This window comes from Oxyura jamaicensis, chromosome 3 (genome assembly GCF_011077185.1).
Source record: "Oxyura jamaicensis isolate SHBP4307 breed ruddy duck chromosome 3, BPBGC_Ojam_1.0, whole genome shotgun sequence".
NCBI lineage: Eukaryota > Metazoa > Chordata > Aves > Anseriformes > Anatidae > Oxyura > Oxyura jamaicensis.
This window is the reverse complement of record NC_048895.1, coordinates 91,557,251-91,572,780: the sequence shown is the minus strand read 5'-3', so window position 1 is coordinate 91,572,780 and position 15,530 is coordinate 91,557,251. Positions and strand designations below refer to the sequence as shown.

General features: G+C 38.1%; 1 long non-coding RNA gene across 1 annotated transcript in view; it reads left to right on the top strand.

The window, feature by feature from the left end:
- The first annotated feature begins 4,763 nt into the window (after positions 1 to 4,763).
- LOC118163423 overlaps positions 4,764 to 15,530 on the top strand; it is a 20,346-nt gene continuing 9,579 nt past the window's right edge. Inside the window, exon 1 of the long non-coding RNA XR_004749040.1 lies at positions 4,764 to 4,926. This is a non-coding gene — a long non-coding RNA (uncharacterized LOC118163423). The remainder of the gene's footprint in view (positions 4,927 to 15,530) is intronic.

The window sequence follows — 15,530 nt, the reverse complement described above, 5'->3', positions numbered from 1 at the left end:
CAGAAAGACCTATAGCTGCAAGTTTTTTGTGGGATTCCTTCCACCTGTTAAAACAATTTGAATAAGAGACCAAAGAGATGGAATGACAGCCTTGCAGGTGTGGACTGTCACCTGGCTTCAGAGAAAGTCCTGAGTTTTAGTCCTTGATATATGGTCTATTCCAGTATTATACACCCCATATTTTACAACCTTTCAGAAAGCAAAAATATGAAACCAGTCAGAGTCACACAGACACAATTTTAGCCCTCCAGCCGCCCACAGGTTTTGAAAGAAAGGCTTTGAAGAGAAGATTAAGATACTGAGTGGATAAAATTACCTGTTCGGAGTATTTTTTTAAAGCTCTGAAAACTGAAAAATAAAAGAAAAGGAAGAATTTATAACACCTTTCCTCCATGTACTCATCTGGCAAAGCTGGCAAGCTAACACTGTGTTTAGCTCTAGTGCAACCTTTAAATCAGTAAAAATGCTTTCTTCAGGAAATACTATTCAAGGCATTCTCCTGTATTTTAGAAGGACCATATCCATTCAAGCCTTGGCTGACAAGTTAAGCTATATGAATGGTCATTAAAAAAAATAAAAAATAAAATAAAATCCAGACAAAAGCTGTGCCTATGCAATGAGCTGACCAAGAGCCTTGTTAAGATCTTTATAGCAGTGAGAGAGCATGACATTCCAAAAACAGCCTTAACCTAAATTCTCTTCATAATTTGGCTACTGAGCCTACCTTGAGTTCTCTCCAGAGCTCAAACTCCACCTTTCATCTAGTACAGCTAACCCGATAGGCTTGCTAAAGAAACTGTAAGAACTTTCTCAGCAGCCTTAAAAAAAAAATCCTGTTTAGTAAAACAGATCAATTCCACCTAGTTTCTTTGTGCGAGCAGTTTACTTTCCACTTGTATTGGGTGGCAAGGTTTTGGTAGCAGGGGGCCATAGGGGTGGTCTCTGTGAGAAGAATCCAGAAGCTGCACCATGTAAGGTAAGGGCACCACTGCTGACCAGAGCCAAGCCAATAAGCCATATTGTTTGCACCTCTGTGAGAGCATATTTAAGACAGGAAAAACACTGCGCAACAGCAGCTGGGAGAGCGAGGAGTGAGAACGAGCCCTGCAGACACCGAGGTCAGTGCAGAAGATGGCAGGAGGTGCTCCAGGCATGCAGCAGAAGTTGCCCTGCAGCCTGTGGAGAGGCCCCTGGTGGAGCAGGCTGTCCCCCTGCAGCCCATGGGTCCCACATGGAGCAGATCTCCACGCTGCAGCCCGTGGAGGAGCCCCCAGTGGAGCAGGTGGATGTGGCCTGGAGGAGGCTGCGGCCCATGGAGAGCCCCCGCAGGAGCAGGCCCTGGGCCAGAGCTGCAGCCCGTGGAGAGGAGCCCACGCAGGAGCAGGGGGCCTGGGGGGAGCTGCCACCTGTGGGGGACCCGTGCTGGAGCAGTTTGCTCCTGACAGATGAAAGAGGGTGGATGGGGGAAGGTGTTTTTTGGTTTCTTTCCTTTGTTTCTTACTTCTCTATCTTGTTATTAATAGGCAATAAATTTCTCTAATCTCACTATGCTAAGTCTGTTTTGCCCATCACAATAGTTGTTGAGTGATCTCCCTGTCCTTATGTCCACCCTTGAGCCCTTTGCATCATATTTTCTCCCCCTTTTCCTTTGAGTAGGGGGAGTGAGAGAGAGGTTTGGTGGAGGTCAGCTCCCCAGCTGGGTAAAAACACCACGCTACTTTATTTCTCGTAGTCTCTAAATACTGCACCATGCTGATGTTAAAGATTAAGGAACACTCAAAATCCCTTGAATGGTTGATCAACAGCAGATCAACAACCAGTTAAATTTGTTTGTTATAAGAAAGTTTATAGATAGTTAGCATGTATATAAATCTGTATTTAGATTATTAAAAAATCATTAATTATTTTAGATGCATCCTTAGATACTTGTTTATTACTTTATACCCATGGACTTGAAAAATTAGTCGTTACTGAAGAAGAAAAGAATGAAGGATTATCCAATATAACAGTAAAAGGTAATGAAAGAGAAAACCTGATGTAACACATTTTAAAGCTCCTTTAGAATATTACTACTTGATGACCCTTTACACTATCCTAAACTATTTATTCTTTTGTAGATATCAATATCACCAAAATGACATTGGCTCCATTGTATATTCTTCCAGCATCCCCAGACAAGTATTATAATATTAAATATATGCCTTAACATATCTAGCAAAGAATTGCATGTGTTTTTAATCTTTGTGTTCTGGGATATCAACACTTTCTATGTATACAATGTTTAAAAGCAAGTATAGAATCATAGAATCATTAAGGTTGGAAGGTCTTTGATAAATGAAAGCTTTAGTATTTCTCATACTTAATTGCCATTAGGTAGGACACTAACAAATACTTTTAATTTATTATGTTCTCTAGCCATTCTTATTGCTTGTCTCTAAAGTTACTTCAAATTATAAAATTTCAAAGGCCAAACTTCAGGTTGAACTGAAGGAAGATGACAACTTTGATTTCATCATGATTGAATGAAATGGAGTTTTACCCCCATGTGGACTGGCAGCTTTAATTTGCTTGGCTAAAGCTTAAAGAAATGTAACCATAGATTTTTGGAAAAAAAAAAAAAAAAAAAAAAAAAAAAAGCCTTGAACTGACTACTGCTTTTGATATAATGGCTTTATATCAAACAGCATATGTGTGTCATAAATAAGTGTAACTGACTTGTTTTTTAGTGTTTTTGTTTTGTTGTTGGGTTGGTTGTGTGTTTTTTTTTGCTATCCTACATTGCTCTATATCTTTGTCTTATATGTTCTGATTTGTTCATTCCACTGATTATCATTGTTTTGTTGTTTGTTTGTTTATTGTAATAATTAGTGTATTTTTAAAAAGTCTTTTTTTAAAAATAATAATAATAATAATAATAACATTGATCATCCCTAATATCTTTTACCTTAATATATGCCTCAAGATTTTTTTTCTCTTTTGTGGACAGCCACATTTAATCTCATACTGCCTATTTCACTATAAGGTTGCTTATCATTTATTTTATTTAGTGTTTACTTATCATTTAGAACAGGTTGAATGACAACAGCCCATCTGCCTGAGTAAACAATTTAATGAGCCCAGTAAATTAAATATGTTGCAGTTTAAAATGTACCATGTTATACCAGTTTATGATATAATCTTCCATTACTTACCTTTGTCTTTGCATATGTAGCCTCAAAATATTGTCACCTTTGTTACTTTGTTCTAAGAAAGGAGTATATTAGCCATTCACTAGCTAACAACACTATTCCAAGTTTCTCCTCTTTCCTTCCAAACTTGCACTTATGTTTCCAGAGGTCTCTTTTCTTTTTCAAGTAACATTTATTTTATCTATTTCTGACAAATACTTTGCTGAACTAACTCTGGCCTTGGCAGAACTGCCTTTTTCTGATCTCTCTAGGCTTGCCTCATTTAAGTTGCTTCTCTAATACAAATAAGGTAGAAACTGGAAGATGAATGGATATGAAAAAAAATAGCTTAGTACTTTCTCACAGGGAAAGAAATTTAGTGAAAAATCATTATTCTATACAAGCAAAGAAACATTTGCTGTTGTTGTTCTTTTGCAGGTACCAGTTTAAAATAAAAAAATAAATAAAAGCTATAGGTAGTAAACCTTAAAAGTTGGAGCAGATGATCTTTCAAGATCGCTTCCAACCTGGACTTTTCTATGATTCTATGCCAATTCCTACCAAAAAGGTACTTCCAATGGCTGTCACAAATCCCTAGACATTCCATGAATGCCTAATCTTTACGAGCACAAAATTCTCATAAGGACAGCAATGCAATTTTAGATTTTTTCTCATATTGTAATAAGTTTATTATTTTAATAATGTAATCTATAACTTGATTACAGATGATATGGTAAAAATGCAGAATCAAACAGAACTGTGGTTTGGAACATTAGCATGCTAGGGAGTTGAGCACTACGTCTTCTCACCCGTTAACCACCTTGTATTAAGAGATTTATTTTGCCCCTTTTTGTGTCCTTTACAAAATCATGACTTTAGAGTAAGTTATGATCTTGAAAAAACAGTTAGTTATGGATTGCTGCTTAACTTGTCAAAACAACTCAAGGCAAATGAAGCCTAACCATAGTGAAATATTGGTCTGCTTCATCACAGTACAAGCCTATATATAACCATAGATGAAACTGAAAAATGATAATAGAATGCCAGAGCTTTGGGCTATTTTACAAAGATCAGAAACTGGGTCTCCAACACAGACTTGAATAGCTTTAGCAGGACATGACCTTGATTAATGCCTTGTAAAGATACTCAGTACCTTTCAATTGTTGTTGGAAGAACACCTGGTCTTTACAGGACTCAGGAGAACGGATCTGAACACTGATTTCTGGGTCTGAAACATAAGCATAGGTTTCCTTAATTCCCATTTAGTCATCATCTAACACAGACCTGCTAAAAGGTTGCTTTAGAAGCAGTTTAATTATGTTGCAACTACTTTTTGCTCTAGCTCTGCTGGATTCACAAACCAGATGTTTTCTACATATATATATATTTGGAGTACGTTTTTACAGTAACTTTAGACTACAAATTTCACAGGATTTGGTCATAACCTACTTTCACACAATAACTCGTTAATTAACATAAGCTTTTAATTTTCTAACACTGTCTCCTCTCATGAGTTTGGGGAAAGGACTTTCACTCGTCTTAATAAGTTGCATTTCTTATCTTCCTGTCAGATCTCAGAGGGTGAGATAAACACATAAAATATCTACTCAACATGCTCAAGATCTCTGTGAGAAAATTGCTGAAGTGAGAAGGTATTTAGATGGAAATAAGAGTAACCGCATTTTGGAGCCCAAGCCCACAGCGGGAATCATGTCAGAGTTCAGTCATACTAGCTACAGAAATAATAGTCCACCCTACAGTGAGTCCTAGACCATTTCATACCTTTCTCTGTAACTCAGATACAAAGAAAAGCAATGATGAATAGGAAAATTCAGCAAAATCTCTTTTAAATACAAGAAGTTGAACTCTATTAGAAAATAAAAAATGAAGCTCTTTGCATTGACGGTGTAAAAGTATGCCTCCAAAAAAACAAGACATCCTCTGAAAGCAACATAGTATTCCTTCATGCACTTAGTATTGTTGCTGAATGAACTTTCTCATCTTCAGCAAGGGAAATGGAGGAGGGAAGAGGATATTTCCTCCTTTAGAACTAGTGAGGAATCACCGAGAAACATTTGGATTGTAACTGTTTTACAGAAAGGGCAGAATCATAACCCTGATATATACTGGAGGATGGTGCTATCCTCAGCAGTTGTACAAAGGCAAAGAATAATCTTCTTCCTCATACAGGCCAACAGTAAACACCAGAGATTTAGATATCCAATAAAGTTTATAACAAGGACAGACAATGTTAACAAACTGTTGTTTACTTTTTCAGTGTTAATTCTGACAGTAATGACCTTTAAACATGCTCTGAAATGACAGTGCAGCAATCTGTAACAGAAATGTAGCCAGTGCAAAGAGCAGCACTGAACAATTTTGAGTTAAAATTAGTGGGCTATGATCAGCCGCAGAGCATCAACATTATAGGCTATGATGATGTTCTTAGGCACTGCACATTCATTGGGTGATTTCCATTGATTTCAGTAGTGCCAGAATTTTAAACAAGAGTTTTACCTTCACTCAAAACCTTTGTCTTTCCTTCTCCAACGTACAATATGACCTTGACCTTCACACAAAACCTTTGTCTCTCTCTCTCCAAGGTACAATATGTCTTGAATAAGGGGATGTTAGCTTCCAGAAAGAAAGTTGGAATGGACTTTTGGAGGTCATTTAATGAAATTTCTGGTCAGAGGAGACTCAACTAAATTGGGTTACCAAGGATTTTTTCAGTTAAACTTTGAATGTTTCTAAAGATGGAGATTTCCCAGAGTTTCTGGACAACCTGTTAGAGTGTATGTTAAATAAAATAAAATAAAATAAAAATAAATAAAAAAAAATAAAAAATCCAAGCTCTCAAATCAAAATTTCCTTTATGGATGCTTAAGTCTATTACCTTTTGCACTATTACCATGAACCTTTGAGAGGAGGAGTCTGGTTTTACCCTATCTACTTACTCCCATTAGGTAGCTATAGCTAGCAATAAGTTCTCCCCTCAGATTTCTCTTCTTAAGACTCAGAAATGGGCTTCTCTCAGACTCTGCTTGTACCTTCTGTTCTCCAGCTCCATAATTGTCCAGATGGTCTATACTGGGAGCCTTGCAAAAGTCCTTGCATTTGAGGAGTTTGGTTCTCCTGAACAGGACATGTCTACCTCTATTCTTAGGGCTTGAGAAACCCTTAACTTAGCATGAGTAGCTATGTGGTATATGAACCTGGTGGAGTGACCCATGCTGGCCTGTGCTACACACTAATGGATGCTATGTGACAGAGATATCCCAATCTGTCCTGAAACTTCCTATTAGCTGAACAGATAACTTATACTATCAGTACCATATAATACTTTTAACAAAAGCAAACTGTATGAGTATCAAGGGATGGAATATGATGTTCATGACCAGGAGACCATTGTACACCCACAAATAAGTGATCCACGCAGCAGTTAACCTAAGTAGGCCCAGGCATGTGCTGTGCTGCAGATAAAGATTGGCCATCAGGCGGCATTGTGATGCACAAATCTCCTAGCCACAGATTAAACTCAGCTAGTTTATTATAACAGAGGAATCTGCAGGTAGCTCCTCCTTGATAGCAGTGATTACACATTGCTTGTGTGGCCATGCCTTTACCTAAAGGTGCAGCACGATGTTCTTGTGAAGGAAGAAGTTCTCATGTGAGCAACCTTCAGGAACTGAGATGCCTTCTTGTAATAAAATACATAATAGCTCAAAGGACTAAGAAAAGCAAACATTTCTCCAAGGACAGTATCTGCTCAGCATGTCATAAAAAAAAAAAAAAAAAAAAAAAAATCCAGTGTCCATTCAATTTGGCATGAATGCAGAGTTCCCAACATCTGAATGGACACAAGAGGTAGTCACTACTATCTATATTCCTCTTTTTATTATATCTTATTAAAACAACTATCTTACTATTCCATTTGTAGTCAGGCCTTTCTTACTGATATATAGAAATAAAATTGTGTTGTGTCTCCACCCCCCATCTCCACACATTGCAGGGAAATCCATCCCCACTTCTGCTTTCTGTGTCATTTCTTTTTGATTTGAGCTCAGTCAGAAGTTCCTTGTTCATTCATACTGGCCTTTTGCCACACCTGTACAAACTGAACAGGAGAACAGTTCATTCTTGTGCTTTGAGGATATTGTCCTTTAAGATCAAAGTTTTCCTAGCCCCTTTTGATATTCAGGGCAACCTCCCACAGCATCCCAAAGAGATCATGCTGTGCAGCTGCTCATGAACTCCTAATTCCTCCTGTTTCCTTCCCATGCTACACATATTTGGGTGCTGGCATTTGAGACAGACACACAGTTTTGCTGTTTTCAAAGGGGAAATGTAGGTGCCTCTGTAAGCATGCTAATCCCCAGACACTTCCTCACTGTCTTCCTTGCCTTCAAGGAAGGCAACTTTTCTTTCAAGTTTCTGTAACCATTGCTACAAACAACCCAATTTAAAGCCTTCCTCATGAGGTTTGCAAACAATGATGTAGATACTCTTGTGTTGCTCTGAGTGAGAATGGGTTCTATTTGACAGTAGTCTTACTACTGAGTGTCCTGTAACCATACAAGCCAAAGCCTTGTCTACAGTGGTAGAATCACATAACTGAAGGTGTTGGAAGGGACCTCAAAAGATAATTGGGTCCAACTCCCCTGCCAAAGCAAGTTCCTTGTAGCAGGTTGCCCAGGTAGGCGTCCAGACGGGCCTTGAATATCTCTAGAGAAGAAGACTCCATAACCTCCCTGGGCAGCCTGTTCCAGTGAAACTGGAACATATATATCTTAGGAGCAAGAAAATGGAACATATATAGCTTAGGATCAAGATGATAACCTGGAAGATGGACCTACTTGTGCCCTTCACTTTCACGAGGAAGATCAAAGAGAGTACCAGGTAAACCCTCTTGCCTGCAACCCTTACCTCCAGAGCACTGCAGTCTTGATGGTACCCAGTTGCCCACAAAGGGAAGCATCAAGTAGTCTTAACTGAACTGCTTCACAAACCCTTAGCAGAGGCTCCAAAGCACCTTGTATTTGAGCCACAGAAAGCAGCAAACTACCTGAAACATCAATAGCTCCTTCTACAGAAAGAAGCCTCCAACATACACCTTGTCCTCTTGGTGAAAATACAATGTTCAGGCTCATCTGGCTTTGGTGCCCCATCCAACAATTTCTCCTCATTTATTCCCAGAATGTTATTCTTATTTTGTAGTGGTAGATCTGCAGACAGAATAATAATTTGTGTTGCTGTAAACCACAGTTTTCCAGCATCTCCTCTCTTGTGAGCCTCCTTTCATTGCTCCCTTGAGAAAAACTTGTAGCTGCTTTTCCTTCTTTATATCACACAATTTGAGACCTTGCCTCTGCAGATAGTGTCAGACTCCTTTCCACCCTCCGTGATGGTACAGTCCACTCACATTTTTACAAGTTTTTCACCTGATAACTCATCCAGAGCACACCTCCATCGGTGAGGCTGCCATCACCCTCAGCTCTATTGGGCAGAGATGCCAGGCACTTCCCACAGCCCTGCTCTGGCACTCCACTGGGACTAGGCACCTAGAGCACCAATGCGGTACCTCTGGCTGATGCTGGCAGCCAAGCCATATGGTGTACCATCACTGCACTGTCTCAGGAAATCCCACACTGCTCTAAATAAAGTTTCCAGTCCTTTTTTTTTTTTTTTTTTTTTTTTTTTCTTCCTCACCCCTTAACCACCTAGTTACAATTCTCACTGCAACAACCACCAGCAAGCCCCTATTTATTTTGTGTTCCTTCTTATCAACCCTAGAGCTCCTACCCACCCACCACCTTGGTACTCAGCTTTCCCTTGTCAGCTGTCAGCTGAGGACAGTGGGTGTAAACTCCCTAAACAGGAAACAGCCAATAAAAGTTGCTTGCTACAGGAAGCAGAAGCAAAGCCCTCCAGAAATTATTTCTCACCAGCAGCACCAGACCACAAGAAATTCCCAGAAGGTGTCATTATCAGATGTTCTCTGACGTTCAAAACCTGGAAATCATGATGACAGCTCCTAACTATTTTTCTGGAATCTCAACCTCCAAATGACTTACTTAAACACAAGAAATAGGAAACTAAAATTGATATTCATGATGCTGGAAAATATTTTCATGTTCTCATAATAATTGCTTTACTACCTATGATAAAACCAGAGTAAAAAATTCATAGCTCAGTGAAAAGCAAATCACAATTGCTTTGGGAAAGTTGCACTTTTTTTTACTCCCCCATTTTACCTTAGCCATGATTTCTGAGGGAAGGGAAGCCACAGGTTAGAATGATTTTGAAAGATAATAATTATTTAAATAGTGACAGAAAACATTGGTCCTAAGTGTCTTCTAGAACAGGCATCACAAAGCATGAATGCAGTCACTGCATGAAGCACTGCTTTTATGTTATTTAGTCAATGCCTTAGCTGTGACATCTGGGGAAAATCCATTGTCCGTTGGACCAAATATCTTTTCAAAGTCATTAGGCAAAGATATGCATGTAGAAGTATGATTGCATTTAAAGGTAAACTCTTAGAGTCAGGAAAAGCTATTTTCAAACCAGGAATGTTTGTATGTACTCAGTGATAGGCCACAAAGAGAGACTGCAACATGGCTCAATGTGTTAACAGCTATGAAGCCAAAGCCATTTATCTATTTTGACATGATATTGGGCTGAAGTGAAAATGTCTGCTGAGGAACTAGTCTTTCTTAGCTGAATCAACATTCCCTGTAAATAAATTTAAACAGTGTCTAGAGCAGTACTTGCTCCCATCCAATTAGCTCAGATTATGAGAAGAGCAAGCTAGATGTTTTTCTGAAACTAACCATGCAAACAGGCATAAGAAACTTATCCTTATTTATGTCAGACTGAAATTTGTGGGACTGTGTAATGACTTGCAGACACCCCTGTGAACCTCTATATGTATCACTATCACACACTTGGAAAAGGAGAAAGCACTTTGTGGAGTTTGTTGATTCACTTGGTAGTATTTTAATATTTCAAAATAAACAATATAACTATACTTGAACCATTATTCTGTGCTACTGAGCTGTCAGTGAAATTTGAAGGGCAAAAAAATCTACAATCCTAAGTCATTATATAGCAAATTGTTTGTTAAGATTCTCTGAAATATAGGGAGATAAGGAAATCTGGAACATTTTATTTACCCACTGCGGCAAAATCTCTGCTGCTTGAAGGCACAGAATTGCTTGCAATGGATCCAAGACATGTGTTTGAAAACTGTGCCATTATAGGTCATTTGTGAACAGCATGAGAAAATAACTATTGTAATTTTCCTAGCTTTTAGTGAATTATGTTGTATGGTTACAGTATTACCTCCCACAGTTGTGACCTCATGATAACCCTTGCTGGGAGAATACTGACATTGGATTTTTTAAAAGCTTTTGCTATCACATGATCTAGTTGCTGTAGGACAAGAAGTTATATATTTTATATATATTTTAACACTGAATAAACTGAATTCCAGTTTGTGCGTGCAGTATTGTTGTCTAATTTGCACTTCCTGCATGAATGAAAGTGCTTGGCCTTCAGTCTCTGACCTCCCAGTCTACATGCAAGTGCACACAGAGAACAGTAATGTAAGCACAGGAGCACTGTATTGCTGTAGTACGTTATTAGGCAGAAATAATGTCTGACAGTCTAATTTTTATCATTCTTTTGACACACTGGGGAATATTTTAACACTAGGGGTAAAATGCTATAGAATCTTCACAATAACACAATTCCTCCTGAGTGAATTTTTTTGCGATTCAATAACTCAAGAGAAAACCACAATAAAATTTCAAGGACTCAATGTTATTTATATATAAATATAAATATATATATAACATATTTATATAAATATATATATTTATATTTAACATATATAAAAACAGAATGGTATATAACTGATGTAACAATGGCATCAATAAAAACTCATTGATTAAGACAAAGTTCTTTTTGAAGCTAACTTACTGATAATTTATGCATAGCGTATGTCAAAACAAAAACTTAGGTTTAGAAAGAGTGAACACTTTGTTGTAATCAATAAATCAAACTCTCTTTATAGCTAAGAATCTATGGGAAAAGTAACAAACCAAAAGACCGTCACTTTTGTCTACTCTCATTAATGATGGAGAAATGATAGTCTGGATAAAAAATGAATCAGTGTCTGCAAAAAACATCAAAAAGATAAATCTTGGAGCTCAAAAGCTTTTGTTTTGTTTTGTTTTGTTTTGTCTCTACATATCTGTTTCTAGCACAAGTAAAATGGATTTATTTATTTATTTATTTAATGTGAAATTACTCTTGAGGCATCTTTACATTACTGTACCAAACATAAGCCATACAAATAGATGGTGCTGAACTTTGGGATTCTTCATTCATGTCAATAAGATTATCCCTGAACTCAGAAATTAGGCAAGTCTAAATTTATAGGGAGAGCTAGAAGCTTCTTCTTCCTCTAATCCCCTTTTTAAAGGAATTGGAAAAAAAAAAAAATCCGTATTCTTGCAAATGCTAAAATGAAATGCTAATGACAAAATTAAGATTTTGCAACACAAACGAACTTTTGCATCGTGTGTCTACACTTGGGTATAGGCGCATCTAAAATGACTGCACGTACAATAAAGTAAGAAGTGTTGTTATGTAATTCTTCTTAACAGCAGAGATGGTTGTTGGAAAAGAAGGAAAAATACTTAATATCTGGAAAGGTGCATCTGCATTGATACTTGATTCAGTTAATTTTCTTTCTCGGTAGTTCTGCAACCACCTGCAATCTGTATGCTAGGTTCATTTGAGATCACAGCCTATAAGCTAAGAACTGGTTCACCTCCACAGTGAAACCTGGGTGCAGAACAAAGTATACTTTTCAAAGGGTCTGCTCCTTATGCAAACATAAACACGAGCAAGCCCTTGTTCTTCAGATGGTTTCTCGGCAATTGCAGCCTCATAAAGACTGAGAAGATATATCCATTTCTCTGCCACATTGCAGAACTATATTGAAGCCATATAACAAATTTCACAACTTTTGAAATACAGATAAAACAAATCAACACCTGCTGAAAACTGTTCTAAATCTTCCTAATTTGGTTGAGGTTAAAAATGATGCTATGAAGACCATTTTGTAAAAAAAAAAAAAAAAAAAAAAAAAAAAGAGAGAGAAAAAAATAGTAAAACATCACTCTGCTGAGTATGAATGCAGTAAAACAGAAGGGTTTTATGTTTGAACCATAGGTATCAGTCAGAGTTCCCTCAGTGTTCACTATTGCTAAGTGCTTCTGAAGCTAAGTCCTCAGATTTATTTATTTATTTATTTATTCCTGAGCTAGGTAGGCAAACACCAAAAACCTAACATAATGACAATGTAACATTTTCTAGTATGCTTGGTATGTTGAAAGAGAACAGCATCAATGAGAAAGCAATGGGTTGGTTACCGCCACAAGGAATTGTAGCTCTTGTAGCTAGAATTAAAGGATTAATTAAAGGATTAATTATGCTTGTATTTACTCCCATGTTTGGATGAATGTGCATGTGCAGCTGTGATCAGACAGTTGCAGAGGGCTGTTGAATTCTCACTCTCTGGAAATATTCTGGAGAATCTTAACTGGAGCTTTGTTGATACTACTCCTCTGTTTCACCAGACTGGAGGTGTACACAACTATGGTCTGAGGAGGCTGCTAAAGAATAATGCCTGCCAAGCACATTGTGTGAGTAGCTCACATTCTCCTCTGTATTTTGCTCTTTTTTTTTTTTTTTTTTCCCCAAAATTCAAAGTCAAAAACATTACCAAAAATAAAAAATAAAAACCGTGCAGCTTGGTGCTCTTTTATACTAGGATATATCAATCAGCTCATCTAACTTGAATAATTAATATGCTTGTCTTTTGTTTATGAGTACAGGAGGATAGTTCATGGTCATCAGCAAACAGAACGGTCAGCATGCTGCTATCCATGATCAATCTGTGGGAGACAGATGAACTGTCATTTGTGCTCTTTATTGCATTAGCCTGTTTTTAATTCAGCTTGGTGTTCCTAAGGAAGACCGAATGCATTATCTCTTTTTAAAGAAAAGAAATTTAAGAAATGTAAATCCTTTGACTTTCTCCCAATTTGTACCATCCCCTGAATGAGGAAAAATAAGCAAATGTTGCTGAAAATTGTTATTCTAGGTACTGTAGTGTTGAATAGAAAGGATACTGCCAACAAAAATACTCACATCTTGCTTTTGGGTCAATAAGTGGTGGTTTTACTTGGGTGGGTGGCCGAGCTCCACAGCAACCACTCTCTCACTCCCCCTCCTCAAAGAGGAATGGTGAGAAAATACAATGAAAATGGCTCAAGGGTTGAGATAAGGATGAGGAGATCGCACAGTAATTATCATGACGGGCAAAACAGACTCAGCATAGGGAGACAGTCAGATTTATTGCTTCTTACTAACAAGCTAGAGAAGTGAGAAACAAGGAAAGAAACCAAAAGCACCTTCTCCCACATCCACCATCTTCCATCTCCTACCCCCCGAGCGGCACAGGAGAATGGGGGATTGGGGGTTATGGTCAGTCTATAGTGCTTCTTCTTTGCCACTCCTTTTCGGTCACTCTCATCCCCTGTGCTGTGGGGTCGCTCTCACAGGATGCAGTCCTTGCTGAACTGATCGGGTGTGGGCTGCCCAAAGGCAGCAGCTCTTCAAGAACTGCTCCAGATATGGGTTCGTACCATGGGGTCCATCCCTCAGGAGCAAACTGCTCCAGCCTGGGTCCCCTAAGGGCTGCAGCTCCTGCAAGGTCACCTGCTCCTGCGTGGTCTCCTCTCCACGTTGTGTGTGTGCCTTCCCCGTCAGCATGGATGAAGACCATATAGTTTATAGACCAAGCCACTATTCTGACTAAAGCAGGTCCCAGCTTTGCACTTGTAAGCTGCAAGCTCATATGAAGATGAAATAATTGTAGAGCATTACTCCTCAGCCTGACAGGTAATTTTGGAAGGGCCATCTACATAGTTGCATCTCTGCAGCAAAACCCATACAGAGGAGGCAGCTATGAAATAGGCCCAATGGAGGCTGTTGAAGGGATCTGAGCTAGTTGCCATAAGAAAGACTTGTGCAGAGCAACATGTTATTTCTACTACAGCCAGGGCCATGTGCCATAGTGACAGAAGGGTGAACAGGAACAGAAGGAACATAGTGTACTGCAAAATCCAGGAAGATATCCTTTCTTGGTGTACCATATGTTGCAGTGTCCCACATGATGAATGGAGAACCTGATTTTGAGGAAAGGTGGGGAAAAAAAGTGTCCAACATTCTGTTTGAAGACTGCATTTTCTTCTTAATAATACATATGGAAGAAAAAACTGAGGAACATTCAAGAAAAGGCAAGTCTTTCCCCTCCCTTCCACACTAACAAAGTGACTTGACTTAGAAGAACAATGGAACTCACAAGGAAAGACAAGCTTTACTTTGAAACTTGCTACAAAGTGTAAATGCATTCTGATTCAAAAATCTATTGAAATTAGAATACAATTATACAGCTTCTTCTGGCTGTGATTGCCCCAAGTGAAACAATCTCTTTCCCACCGACTCATCCCACCTTCCTAGTCAAACTTGTCTACTCCAAAATGTCAGTCATTTTAATCAGAAAGGGTTTCATAGGGAAGACCTGCTATTTAGACTGCTGGGAATAGCTTTTTTTTTTAAAGCTTTTTTTTTGTTTGTTTTTGTTTTTGTTTTTGTCTTTAGTCTGTTTAGGTCAAACAGAGTAAATGTCCTTATTTACACAGTACTAGACCAGTTTTATTCCTCATTATGAACCTCCTTCCTAGTTACTGTAGCTGTTGCCTCTTTCTCAAACACCTTTAATCATAGGGATGTATATCAGGAGGTATTAAACCTCTCTCTCTCTCTTTATTTTTTATTTTTAACTAAAATGTTTAGTTTGTGGTGCTACCTTTTTTTTTTTTTTTTTTTTTTTTTTTTAATTAAAATTTTTTTTTTTTTGGCGTAACTTTTTTTTTTTTTTTTTTTTTTTTTTTTTTTCCCTTTTGCTACTTAGTATCTCTAACTTGGAGATCTTATCTGAGAGTGTTCAAGTCCACATCCCAACACTCTTTAATTCCTTAACTTGTACAACATGTCACTATGGACAAATTACATTTGAACAAACAAAACAAAATGACAACAACAAAAGATATGCACAAAATTACTCAGAACAGGCATTTGTTACTGCTGGAATGAAGACATGGAGGGTTTGGTTTCTGTGGTTTGGATTTTCTTTTCAGTTGTTTAGTGAGGAAGAGAGAGAAAAAAAAAAGAAGAGAGGGAAGGGAAGGGAAGGGAAGGGAAGGGAAGGGAAGGGAAGGGAAG